This window comes from Strigops habroptila, chromosome Z (assembly GCF_004027225.2).
Source record: "Strigops habroptila isolate Jane chromosome Z, bStrHab1.2.pri, whole genome shotgun sequence".
Lineage (NCBI taxonomy): Eukaryota > Metazoa > Chordata > Aves > Psittaciformes > Psittacidae > Strigops > Strigops habroptila.
In genome coordinates this window covers 80,914,517-80,929,272 of record NC_044302.2, presented here as the reverse complement: position 1 = coordinate 80,929,272, position 14,756 = coordinate 80,914,517, and positions in this window count along the sequence as shown.

Sequence of the window (14,756 nt, the reverse complement as noted above, 5' to 3'; positions counted from 1 at the left end):
CATGATCCATCAGGTATGCAAGAGATCTTAGGATGAGATGGGACGTACAGTTATTTTGGAAATCTACCAGTACTGCAAGTCAGGAGAGCTGCATCTTGGAGGTCAGCATGGGTAGGACAAATTTCCTTGCTTCAAATTGTTTTGGAGGAGATCTTTAATTAAATGAAACAGAGTCACTTCAAGTTGCCGAATAATGGAACTTTGGGAAGAAAGCTTCTAGAATAAGCAGTTTAAACACCATCAGTATGTCAAAACGCACACGCCGGCATGATCCTGGTCAATCTCAGAACTTGTTTCTATCAGCAGCAGCACTGCTTGTCGCTGGTGTAATTAGTCACATGTTTAGATGCCACATTTGGCACTATGAGTCTTCCTTCCTATCTTAAAAATGCAGGCAAAGGATTAAAAGCTGTGTCCAAAAAACTCCTACAAAACTAATTTTTAACCCAAAGGCACCCACACCCAGTCATTCTGACAAAATGATACTCTCTCCGAAAAGCAAAGCTCTCATGATTTGTGATATTATCACAGCCTTGGAATGTGTGCACAGCCTTGGTTTCAGAGTTACTGGGGTTTTTTTTCTTAATTGTATTAAATAGTTGATGGATCACATGCTATTGTAACAAGAAAAACAGGTTTGATAAAACAAAACAAATACACCAGTGAATAGAATGTGTAGTCATAATTATTTTTTAAGATATAAAATAGGCAAACATGGGAAACCGGGCCAGAATAAGACTGAATGTGCTACATTTTCCTTAATTTTGTGGACACAGTTTCATGTTCCTCAAAGGTGGTACAAAGAATATACACTGGCCACCAGATGATTGTTCTCCAAGTAGTTTTTCTTTGCTGCATATTGGGCAAGGCAAGGGCAAGGCAACATACATGGCTCTAATCCAGACTGCAAAGGCAGCCCTGGCTGCAGCAGCCATGGAACCCTGAAGTGTGTATTTATGCCTTTCTACGAACTCCCCATCATTTGCAGTGCAACCTGAATTGTCCATTTTGTGTTAGGAAAGGAAGGCAGTCAGAGAAACTGAGATACTCCTCTAATAACCAGTAAAGGTGTCTTGCCTGGGCAATGCAGGGTAACAGCTGCAGACTACTAAAAACTCTTGGTAAGCAAGTTTAAAATAGAAAGGAAAATGGCAATACTCAGTAAAGGGGAAGAAGTTCTCACCATAACCAGACTGGAAGAGTGAGCACAAATATGGAGAGCAGAAAGAGCTGTACTGCCCAGATGTACTAAGGATCCCCAAAAAGACATTTATTTTTTTTTGCCCAGCTCTTAGCTCTCTTGGTTTTTTACCTGTAAGTGAAATGTCTGATTGTATGGTAAAAAGTCAGTTTGTGAAGGCTGTAAATGCTCTACCAATCACATAGTCCTCAGAGAGTTAAACTGGGACTGGAACAGCAATGTAGTTAACTGCATAATCCCCAGAGAGCACCTGCACCTGAGGAAGGTCCATGGAGGCTTACACACTCTGTTGGTGCAACTCTGGCTGAGCTGGCTTGAAAGCGAGATCCAAAAGGTGGACCCAGTACATCAGCCCTGTGACTACTTACAGAGAGGAACTCAACCAGGGCTATAACAAGAGATGCCGTGGGTAAGGGACTGTGGCTGAAGGCGCCAGACGGTCCCAGAGGTAAGCCAGTACAAGTTTTGTGGTTTTTCTTTTTGGTTTCATGACCTTCATAGATGAAGTTTTCAGGAGGTGTAGTTCAGATATCAGAGGTTGTACATCAGCAATTATACACCTGATTAAAGTTTATTTGCATGTAAAATCCTATTGTTGTTTCACCATATAATTTAATGAACTATCAGACACTGTTCTTTTTCTGTTTGGTTGGTGCTGGTAGCCATAACTTTGAGCTTACACCGTGAAGGGACTGCAGAAATACAGCAGGATTGTGGCTGGGTAGAAGTCTTGTTATCACCATGAGTGAGGTATCAACTCTGCACACAGTTATATCTGTAACTAGCCAGCTACAGAAGAAAAAAGATAGTAGACTGTTTCAGGTCAAGAGATCCTGTTTTAGTGGCGAATTGTAGAGTCTTCCTGCAAAACTCATGAAGAGGAGAACATGTTTACCCTCTGACCTGGGGAGATATGCAGAAGGTGGCTTCCAAGAATGGTATCTGCCCAGGACTGCTAAGGAAGAAGGTCTGAGCTTGTGGATACGCCTCCTAAAGACAGTTGTGCTGAGCTGGCTGGACCAGGAAACAGAATTTATTTTACGTGTGGTCTTAGCTCTGGTATTTCCCGGTCAATAGTTGACCTTCTTGCCTGAGACTCAGAGGAGGTTTTATGGGAACTGCCTGGCTGAAGGTATAGGCTGTAATACAGAAGACTCTGGGTTTCCTTGCTTACATCTGTAACTAATAAAGGAAGAGAAGTCACTCTGCAACCTATGCACTTTACTCTGCTGCCTATTATTCATGGAGAGACCTGGGATAATAAATGACGCACTGAGCAGAGCCAGCCTCACTATTTGGAAGAACATTCACAGCAGGAGAAACAGGGGAAGTGTGGGAGAGCACGGAATGAGAGGGCAGCCTTGCTTCTCAAAACTGCTTCTGTAAGAAACCCTGTTAAATGTGGGGTGGCCCTGATCTTTTTTTTTTCTCTTAAGGAAAATGAGCTACAGCAGAGCATGCTGCCTACCAGTGATTGCTAACTATTCCAAGTGATGGGATAGAAGAAACACACGTAAGAGGCTATTACTAGAAAAGAAAAATTTAAAAAGATATCACGTCTGGTATTTTCATGTGAGTGCATCGATCTGAGGTTTGTTCTTTATAACAGGAATACCATATCTAATTAAGTCTGAATGCATTTTTAACACATTTCTAGTTTTCTAAGCAAGTCAAAGATTTAACATGGCACTCTGATGACAACCTGAGAATATGACTTTTCAGTAAGTTGTAGTAGTTTTGCATAACTTTCCTTAGCTATGTTTGAATGTATAGTTCATGACGTAAAAGTAATGTTGGGATGGAGAGACCAAATACTAAAAGCCAGAAAATTCTCCAACTTCAGGGTGCAATATTAATTTGCCAGTGCGCCTTTAGTACGTTTTACACAAATGAGCTAATAATGAACTGCCCTAGGCTTTCATTAGGGCTGTGTGTACCATATGGTGAGAGTACCTTGGGCATTCCTAGGCGTATAGCCAGCCATCTGAACCATTCTGCTTATCTTAGCAAGGGTGTTAGAACACATTTGAGACCAAATGGTTCCTACATCTGCCTGCTTGATGTTACCTCTCTTTCTCCACTTCATTGCTCTACACCCATCTCCCTTGCTGTGTTTTCCCTGCAGGAGCACTTCTCATTGCTCCTTCCCTGGCTGCTCCACCAGGTCCCACAGCACTTCAGCCTCCCTCCCTCACCTGTGTACCTGCTCTAGTCACTTCCCCGGTTTCTGTGACAACCTCGGAGCTCCTATGGGCTCCCTCATTTCCACCTATAAGTTTTGTTGCCAAACCCAACCAAAAAAAGTGAGAATTGAGGAAGTAAACCGTGAAACTCAGGGCAGAGTTGTGACTGCTTTGATGCTGATTGATTGTGCAAAGGATCTCAGTGTGAGCCCAACACTGTAAGCTGCCTTTTGTGGTGTGACTAGTAGTCTGTGCCTCTACTAATCATGACCCTGCCTGCACCCAAGGTGGTGTTTATTTTCAATAGAGAGCTATTATTCCTCCCTTTAGTCCCTTTTCTCCTATCTCTACACAGTGATGTAGTAGGTGCACTTTAAGCCTCACAACAGAACAGTGTCAAAAGAGTAGCAGATTAATGTTGGCTGAAGCGAGAGTGAATCAGTGTCAAGAAAGAACTTTAAAAGTTTACTATTCATGATACATATCTTACATTTTTTTCAGTATCTGAGAGGCATTTGGAGAGGTAGAGCATTAGGTCTTTTTTGATGCAGCTCTAGAGATGTGGAACAGTGCACTCTAACAGGTAAAATGCTCCTGAAAATAATTTTGAAAACATTGTAAGGTGAAATGTTGAATGATCATTCCAAACCTCTTTTCTGTGATATGAATGTTGCTGCCAGTATCGGTGACTCGAAGTTACTATTGGCCAACATGACTTACAGCGGCATAAACCTTGGGGTTAAAATTAGCTGGAAATCTTTTTAGAGGTGCCACATCAAACACAGTTATTTTGTGGGAGTGTTGCCCACCTTCAGCTGTAGCCCCAAACTTCTTGTTATGGTGACAAAACTCCGCAATGACCAAGTGGCAGAGGAAGAACTGAAGCATTCTGTGTAGCTCCACTCTTTCTTCCCAAGTCTTCTCCTTGCCCAATAACAGGTGATTTGAAGACCACCTCATTTTTAGGTAGGACATCTTCCCATCTGTGTGTCCTGGGTTCCGAGTTACTGGCTGGGTTAAACCACGACACTGTGCTTAAGAAATTAGTAATTATAGAGATTTCTTTACCTCTGCTCTCACAATTACAAGTGCTGGGAGGTGAAAGCTGTGAATTCAACCTGTGCAGACTAAGATGAATGTGTAGGGTGGAAAAAGAGAGAGCTGGTGCTTTCAGTCATGGATGTGGACAGCTGCTTCTTGACTTCCAGCACTCCCACATAGCCAGTGAAGTGGCACCTTGGTAAACTGATAGCACCAAATAAGTCAGTGTCATGCTCTTTGGTCAGCAACATCCATTCCAAGGCAAGCACAGGGATAAAAGTGTGTAACACAGGTAATGGAAAACTTTAATCCAGGTGAGGACTCCTCTCTCCATTCCTCTTCTGCTTACTCATGCACTGTAATTTGCTAGGCAATTACTGTGCAAATATAAACCAGCGTTGCAACATGTATGGCACCTGATGTTTTTATTTCTGCAAGGAAACAGGGCACTAGTTGAAAAAAACCCTGCTTATTCTAACGGTGTTTTATGCAGCTTGCAAAAGCCTAAAAAGTGCAACATAGAGTTTAAATTCCCTGCAAGAAACATGACAAGGACACCCACTGTTGTTCTCCCTTGACTGAGTACAGTATGTGCAGGCATGCAGCCAGGCACCATGCACACTCTTAGCCCTGGCAGAGCAGCAGGGTGGGTGAACCCAGGCCCTTGGTTTGCCATTGCAAATAGGTGCTCCCTCTTTCTCCAGAATGAAACCTTTTGTGTACTTGGTCTTTAGAAGTCCATAGTCCCATGGACATCCAATTGTAGCTCTGGCAAAGCAGGACTCCAGAAGGGTAACACCAAGTGCTGCAGTGAGAAATGTAGTATTAAAATGTTTCTGTTTGGGGCAATAAAGCACATACGTGTTTCTAATATACTGCAAGCATATCAATCTCACTTGTTAATTTACTACTGTCATTGCACATCTAGGTGGATGTTGTGATCTTCAAACTTGAAAGAAGGAGCATATAAGTGTTTCTTAAATGTATATATATTGACAAGACAAAAGACACTGAGACGCTCTAGCACTGTAAGGTATGGAGCAACTTACATGGCTTGATGTTCCCATTGTTTCAACATCCAACTGTGAAGCGAACCTAGAATCTAGCACAAACCAACCGCCATCTGTTTGTTAAATAAGAAACCTTTTTAATGACACTGGCTGATAGGGAGGATTCCAAAAGTTCTCCCAACGCGAGCTTGTGCATCAGTTCAACACTAGGTTTATGCACAATCAGCTTTTGCCTTCTATTTATTTATATATTTGTTTCTTTGTTTGTTTGTTTATTTATTTATTTATTTTACTTTATTTATGAAATTCCAGTTTCCTTACCAACAAATCTGATGTTGAGCAGGAAAAGAAATGGGAATTATTCAGGTCTCCCTTCTTTGTTCCTGTCAGGAAAAAGAAGTCAAAAGCCAAACCTTAATAGCATAACTGTGTCTATTGTCATTTGGATCTTCTCTTGGGACTCCTCATATCCCATTCCAAGTCAAAAACTTTTCTTTTTCTCAGAAAAAAAAGTTTTAAGAAGCTTTTCTGTGTATTAGGTATCATGAAACTGATTGATGCTTCACAAATGAAAACTGGTGATTTAGACCAGATCTTGATGGTGTAATGTTGGTAAGCTGGTACACTGAAACTGGACCTCTATATGTTAATATGATTCAGAACAGAACACCCATATTTAAACAATATACTTATTAAAGGAGTATTTAGACCTTCTTATACTTGTTGGGCAAAGCCCTTGACTAGTGCTTGGGCTCTCCCCACCTCTTTCATTGAAAACTGAAAGGATTCTTTAAATACTAGTGCTGTGCTATGGGTTTTCCAAGTTCTAAAAGGGACACTAAAATAATATTAAACTTGCCTTGTTCCTAAATGACCTGTTCTCTCCATCTCTGGCTTGAATAACAAGAGCACACCAGTTTCACCTGTAGGTTCTCACTGATGATCACATCATAACTATTTTTTCCAGAATAGCAGTATTTTGTTCATCATTACAATTGTTAGATTCACCTCATCATCCACAGACTATTGCTCCCTTGCCTCATCAGAGAACTAGGACACTGTTTATTTAGTCCATTATACCAAAAGTAAGGAAAGACAGTAATTGATTTGATGCTTTTAATGACCTCCTGATTTTATTAAATGTTTTTCTTTGTTTTTCACGTCTAAGTCACAGGTATTTTAGCATCATTTTCCACAATTTTACGTATTTACTGGGTCTGGACAATATTATTGTTAATATTACTGATAAAGTACAAATGTGGAACTTGTGAATGGTATAGAACCAGAAGTAGTAGACAAAATTTGCATAGAGATGTTGTATGTTTATTAATGAATTTTTGTTTTGATTCTGATAACATCTTGTAAAAATCAGGGCTAATGCAGTTCTCACGAAATCTTCCACAAACTATCTTGAGGCAAGTATGGAGTAATTGAATGTTGAAAAAACATACTGTAGAAACAGCTCTAGACAAGTACAGTCTGCATTACTCAGGAAGTTGTTACATGTAAATACTTAAAGTGCATCTTTGAAATATAATGATGCATAAATTCCTAGTCTAAGCATCATCAGCACAAGGACGTTTATTGGTGTGGGTGAAACATTTTGGAGATAGGGAGCTTGTTTCTTTTACTCTTCGTTTTCTTGAAGTGAAATATGGCACTAAAAATGCGACAGGGATCCAGTCTTGGCTTGCAGAGTTCCAGAAAGTCCTCAGCCTTGTCAACAGCCTGTCCATGTTTTTGGCCTGTTGAGTGGGGCTGGAAAACAGCAGCTTTGTCCATAAAAACATTCAAAATGTCTTTTATTTCTGTATTGGCACCAGATGATCCTCTTGCATTTCAAAGTGTAAAATTGCACTTTCCAATGAAAGGGGAACAACGAAGAGAGGCGGTCCTGCAGTGACCAGTTCTGCAGAGCACTGGTATTCCCAAGGCATGCAGGGGGAAAGAGGATCATCCTCAGTGCCCTGCAGTGGCTTCGGTCTCAGCACTGCCTCTGAGGCAGCCCAGACCAGGCGCCTTCAGATGTCTTCTCTAACGTAGAATATCTCTCTCAAGAAAGCAAGAAGGACAGAGCATGGCTCTGCAGCCAGGAGGTGGGAAAACTCTTTTGTCCCTGATGCATCCAACCTGCAAGGGGGAATCCCCTTCCTCATCCCACAAAATCTGCCCTGGCCTGGGGATGCTGTTTGCATTTCTATGTTGTTGCTGTTGTCAAAACTGCGACATTCCTGGGAAACACTCAGTTTAAACAACTGCTATTTTTAGGTGGAAAAAAGCTTTCCTCAGAAGCATTTCCACCTCCTGTGCTGAATGAACACGTACTCACTCATGTGCACAACTCAATCAATCTGCAAGGACCTTTCGTTTCAGTCGTTATTTGTGAGACCTTCGCCCTCGCCTGATATCCTGTTATTTTAACTGGAGAAAACAGTAACACAAAAGCTCTTCCATACTATTAGAGCCCTTCAAGTGGCCACTTACTTAAAAATCAGACCATACAAACCCAAAGCTACTGTAGACACAAGGTTGCCAGCTGATCAAGAAAGCAAGAAAGCAGTTGTCAGAAAAATCTGGCATTTTTAGTTCAAACTACTCAGAATTAGTAATGCTGACGACATGTCTGCCAGCCTTACAGGAAGAGGGAACTTCCAACACTTGCCTGTGGAAATTTTTATAGAGATAAAAAATGTTTGTTTGGTTTCTTTTTTTTTTTTTTTTTTTGATGAAATAGAAGCATACAACAAATGACAAATCATAATTTAGAATATCAGTGTCTTAGCAACAACACAGAGTAAAGCCTACTGATGCCTTGACTGATCTGACAGAAGCATATCCAGCAAAGAGAGGACTTCAAATGAAAAAGAGGATAGGGAAGGTGTCCATTTCCATTAGACATCAGCTTGTCAGGAATCCCTCCTCCCACCGGGGCAGCACTAGGGCTGCTTGCAATCAGCCCAAAGCTGGGGCTGTGCACAAGTGGGATGACCTCCTGCTTCCCCTGCCAGGCACAGCACTGCCCCAGGAAGGTGCCCCTGGGGCGCAAGGAGGGCTGGCAGGGTAAGAGCAGCAGTTTAGCTACTTGAAGAGCCTTTTTACAGACTTGCTTGGCATTACAGAAAACACATTCTGATTTGGTATTTACATTTTAATTGGATTTATCCAGGAAAATCATTTTGGATTTGGTTTGACAAGGTTTGAATTGCAAAACAAGCTTTGCAACTATATTAATCAAGTCAGCCTGCTATGAGAATGACAGCCTATTTTGCCACAGACAGACTTTTTTGTTGCTAGACTCAAGTGCCAAAATAAGCAGAAATGATGCGCTTATTCTCTAGGGGCAAGTATAGGCCAGTGTGTTTTCAATATACCCTTTGAAGGCCTGCCCACGAAATGATATAGGTATAAGCCCTGTCAGAAGCTCCCTCCAGCTGAGAGGACAGCATGGGAACTCTCTGTGTATGGGTCCACGGAGCAGACAGCCAGCTGCAGCTCACCTGCATGGGAAAGCTCAGTTTAGAGCATCTGTAGGTTGGCACTGAGGCTCCTTCAGTTACTGCCTTTTCAGTAGCTGACCAACCAGCCTGAATCTCCACAACCCCATGGCTTGCAATCTGTGACCCAAACTGAAATACATCTAGTATGGGGACGCTTGCCCAGAGCCCACTGATACTGCCCAGCCTCACAGGAGACCCCTGCACAATGCACCCCATGTCAGGGCCAGGGAATCACCCTGGCAGCCATTTCACCCCTGTCCACGGCTCGATGCATCTTCCTCCACGATGTGCTTGGGAATGCACCCATCTATGGTGATATGACATGTCTGTTCCTGTGGTAAGAGGGTATGTAATACTTTCTCTTCTGGACACATTATAATGGAAAGTTGGGAAGCTGGAACCTGTGAGTGCCCCAATAGGAGGTAACAGGGCCCATCACCACCAAAAAAATATCAGATAACGCTGCTCTAACATAATAATAAGCCCTTACGTAAGCACTTTTGATGTGAATGTTCACAGGCAAGAAAAGGTCTTTGCCAAGGTCCTGTCCTGAACCCCTTAATTAGAGGAATAGTCCTGTTAATTTCATAAGATTACTTGCCTGTACCACTCCTCTGAAGAAAGTGGTGTATTATTTAGCCCTAAACACTCTAGGCTAAGCTAAGCAGATTGACAAATGAGGAGACCATTAAAAGATGAAAAGAGATCACAGAGTTTGTTTTGGTTTGGATGTTTGTTTGATTATTCTTTAAAAGGCTACAGAGTGGAAGACATATGCTTTTTGTTTTTGTCAAAAGTAATCCAGCCCTCTCATAATCTTCATTTTAGGATGCTAAATAAGCCAATTTATGGAAAAGTCTCTGATTTGCCACTTCCTCCCTGAGAGCAGTTGCCGTATGCCCCCAGGACACTCTGCCTCTAGAAGGCTTGTGTTCCCCAGCACTCCAGCCTGCTCACTTCCCTGAGTTCCGCCTGTGGTGCACATACACCTGAGATCACCTGGAAAGCTTCTCCTGCTGAACCCAGAGGCCTTCTGGGAGACATCTGCGCTGCTTCAGGCTAAACTGAATGTGCAGCAGTTAGGAAACAGAACCTTCTTCAGAAGTACAAGGTGCTTTGGAGGTAATGTAAAATAAAACTTGGAGAGGGAGCATGATCTTTCCTATTTAAATCATCGTTGCAGTTCCTCCTAACTTTTAGCCCAAAGGCTGCAGAATCAGCGTCAAGTCCTCAATGCTGGGTAGCAGTAGAGAAGTTAGCACTCAAGCCAATAGAGTGCCTCCACATGATCCTGTGAATTTTGCACTGAGTTCAGCTGAGTGCTAAGTCTTTGAAAACTGGATTTATGTATGGTCATTGATGATTGTTCATATAAGCATTTGCCAACAACCGCTGGAAGGTCTGCACTCTGCTTTTTACCTTGTTTAATTGCACTCAGGTGTTTAGAGCTCTCAAGCCAAACAGGTCCTACATTCAGATATCTTTCAAAAAAATCATGCCTTAGAGAAAAGATAGTGCAATTTTTTTCCCCTTCCTGATATTTTGTCTTTCAGTTCAGTGAAAAGCAGCCATTTTACTAGCTGGTGGTAGTACATTACCTTTCCTTTACCATCACTGACTCTTCACAATATCAGTCACATTCTATGACAGTCCCAGGGTATCATATTTTGAGAGCTGAAGTGCTTTTTGATTAAAAGGGCTTTATAAATATATTTGTTTATTCTAATACAGTGAGAAACAGTGTATCAGATCACTTGTTTCACTAAGGTGCGAGCTTCAGAACCAAATTAATGATACAGGATAAGAATATTAGCTTCAGTTTCTAATGAAACTGACAAATCAAGTCTAAATTAATGGGAACAAAAGAGATATTTATCTAATTTTCTTTCTCCACAATTATTTTCTGTAATTGCTGAGGCTTTGTTTCACGTGCTTCCTCTGGTAATGAATACTGTCAAAGATGTGATGATAGAGCGTGAGAACTCTCCCACAGCATGTACCAGTGGTGCTTTTTCACGTAGGCCAGGCGTATCATTTATTGAATGTAGGGTTTTAGATTGAAATATAAATAAGGGTATTTAAGGCAATATAAGTAAAAAGCCTTTCAAGGTAACAAAAAGACTCCTTTTTAATTACAGCCTTATTATCACAGGTTTATTAAAATAATTTTCAGTATAATTAATTTCTTTCCAAGGAACAGAACACTGAATTAAAAGAAAAGTAATTCTGAATCATGTGCTAAGATACCCAGTAGTGGTTAAATTTAATCAGTAAACATTGCATTTAAAGAGTCCAGTTGCAGATCTACACAATTAATACATCCTTGTTATGGAGGAGTTAGTGTGAATTAAATGCATGCTACCAAGAAGGAACTAGCTATTTAATCAGCTCCATTAAGACACTAGGGTTTTTAACCCATAACTACTTAATGCTACTATGTAAAGATGAAAATATATCTGTCAGTAAGGATAAGAACTTGATATCAAAGACTGAGACATCTATTTTACTACAAGTATCCAAAGACCAGGTAATTTCTCTCAAAAATTAGCAAGATAGATTTTCTTTGGTATTGGTTTATTTAAAAAAAACAAAACAAAAGGATGGAGAAAATGCCTGAATGAGTGACTCTGACAAACAAACACTGAAAAAATCTTATTTATTTAACACTGTTGAATGGGTTGAGTGGCAAAGCAGTTTGGAAACTAGAGTGAGAGAAACAAAATATAAAAATGCTGTAAGCTTTAAACAAAATGTAAAAACATTTTGTGTGTATGTGTGTGTGCGGAAGACCATTACATGTAAGTTGGTGTTTGATATGTGGCACATAATTACAGGAAGTTTGTAGAAGGTGCCATGATACATGTCAATTATCAGCAGGCAGAAAATGCAGATAACATACATAATTCATCAGCATACTGCCCTTTGTTGTTAAGCTGACTGATTTAGCTCTATAACATAACTGCTTATTCAAAACAAGACATTTAAATTCAAATGAAATACTGTTACCTCTTCAAAACTTGTTCAGTTATTTTACTGATTCAGATGTATATATATGCATTGCTAAATGTTAGCAAGGAAGACTACAACTACGCAAATTTATATGTGCATATAAATCTGTTGTACCATGAGAAAGAAAAGAGGTGTTATTAATAGCCATTATATTCTTGCAAAAGCAAATCTGTTAGACAATTCTGACTTTCACTAGAAAACACTTAACAATTAAAATTATTTTAATGTTCTTAATGTATTTGTTATTTATTTTGCTAGTCTCACACAAATTATTTTAATTGCAAATATACTTTAAAATTGATTACAAAAGAAGTGTAGAGGTCAATTCAGCTTGATTTCTCCTGCTACAGCCTCTAATTGTGCCTACTTGAAGTCAGATGGATCTTAATTAAAAAGTTATCTATCTAGATAAGGGATAGCAGTAAGTAAGCAGATATTATGCGGAGAGTTTTTATGTCTTTTCTGAGTAGGAGTGCCACCGTTTAAGAATTAAAAAAGTAAAACCCAACATCCAAGAAGATTAAAAAGGCCTAATAGGAATATGGAGGTTCTGGAAATTATTAGTATCCATTGCTTGGGTATGAAGTGATAGAGAATACTTCAATGTTTGGAAAGAGGCAGAGCTGAGATACAATAGACGTTTGTGTAGAGTACAAAAAACATAATGAGCAAAGAAATTAACTGCTTTTATTTACTATTTCATAATACAAGAAGAAGACACTTTGTGAAATCAGAAGAATATCAAGTAGAAAACTCATCAAGGGAAATGCCTTCTACATAAAAGAAAGGCTTTTGCAGTTGGAGTTCACTCCCACAAGCTGAATGAGAGCAAAAACCTCTTTTGCGTAAGTAGGGTTTCTACAAAGTTTGGAGTTTTATGAGTGATGAGTACATTCACACCCATGTATGAAGGAAGCTGTGAATGTTCTCATTGTGTACAAAGGTCCATGCTACTGTACCAAAGCTGCCACTATCTGATGGATGCATTTCTCTTTTGAGGAGGTTGTCTGCATTTGCCTGTGCTGGGTCTTACTCTGGATAGGTACAGGTACTGTGTACTTGGAGTACACTACATCCTGTGTTATTACTAAATAACCATAGAATCACAGAATGGTTTGGGTTGGAAGGGACCTTAAAGATCACCTAGTTCCACCTCCCCTGCCATGGGCAGGGACACCTTCCACTAGACCTGTATAAAAACCTTCCAAGAGGAAAAATAATTTTTCCTAGAAAATTATTTTCTTAGGAAGCAGAACGAAATCTACTAAATTAGGTGACATGTAGAGACACATGACATGGAATTGATCTGAAAAGCAGAAGAAAGGTGGAAAAATGGGCAAGGGATCTGTCCTCTTCTCCTGGGCTACAGTTAACCAAAGACCCTCACTGACAGCTTGGCCTTGGCCTCTAATACTTTACAAGCTTCTGTATTTCCAGAATGGGCTGAATGAAGCTTTGAACATGAATAAAATCTCTCACAGCTGAACAGAAAATACTACCAGCTCAGCTTAGTAAAGTATTTTGGGTTAAGTTTTCAGAAGACCATTGGTGGGAACAGAAAAACAAGAAGCAATTGATTACATCCCAACCTACCCAGTTTAAAAACAGGCAGGATAGGCTGCAAAACTAACTCTGTGGGAGGAGTTCAGATTGGCTCCCTTTCTGCCTCTGAAGATTCCCCTGGAGCCTAAGTACTTTCTTCCCCAGCTGCCAAGACATTCATCCTTGCTGTGTGAGTTCTGGAGCCAACTGATAACTTGGGGCATCCTTTGGCTAGGCCCGAGGAGAAGTTGCAGGTACTGCATCTCATTTATATTTTATCATCCAGACTCATCTCTGACATAAGATGCTGCCTATTTGTTTTAGTAAATGTAAAATTGAATATCCATAATTAAGATGAGGTTTTGGATATGGCACTTTGGGTAGCTGCAAATAAATTAAAATAAATTTGTCATCATGTAAAACAATACAATGTGTTGCCATATTTGTGCCCAACACATAACATACACTATTTATATATCCATAGTAGCAATGTAAAAAGTAAGCAGCATATTTTGAAGCACATGAAAAATAAAGGGTCATTTCACTTAAGCAGGTAAAGCTGTACTCAAACATATGTGCTGCATAAACAAAATATTTATTGTACTCACAAATTATGTGTATACCCTAAATGTAAAAATGACTGTAATACTGATTATTTCCCCTGAGTACACATAAAATAGTGCCAAAGGGCAGAATAGGACCAGACTAGTTAAACCACACTTCAGGCTTCCTGCAGACTCACTGGGACAGTGATCTCCATACATTTATTCGCCTTTGTTGCCCTTTCTCTCACCCTTCATGACTACTTCACAACATAGCTACTACATGGGAACAAGATGGCAGGAAGATGAGGAATGTAAGACCTGGAAAGCAGCTGCCATTTGGGATGGGCAGAAGACATTGTCCCTCTGTAGTAAGATGGAGTCACCCAAATATGTGGACAGTGGTCAGACAGCAGTGAGGGTAAAGACACAGGAAGGCTGCATGTACTAGGCTCTGCTGGGTGATGCAACTACAGGTATTGTCCAATGCAACTAACCCAGGATTCCCTTAACAAGTCCCAGGACTGTAGTAGTACTTGACACATAACAGCAAAATATCTCTCCGTCTTTGGGATTGTAAACACCTACTTTCTTTAGATTTGTGGTTCATAACTTCTTCTTGTTTACACATTTTAAGAAAATTTGACAATGGAGAAAAAACCAAAAATCCTTCCCCTGCCTGCCCCCAACACCACCACCATAATTGGAGGGTTTATGTGTTAGCACTAGCT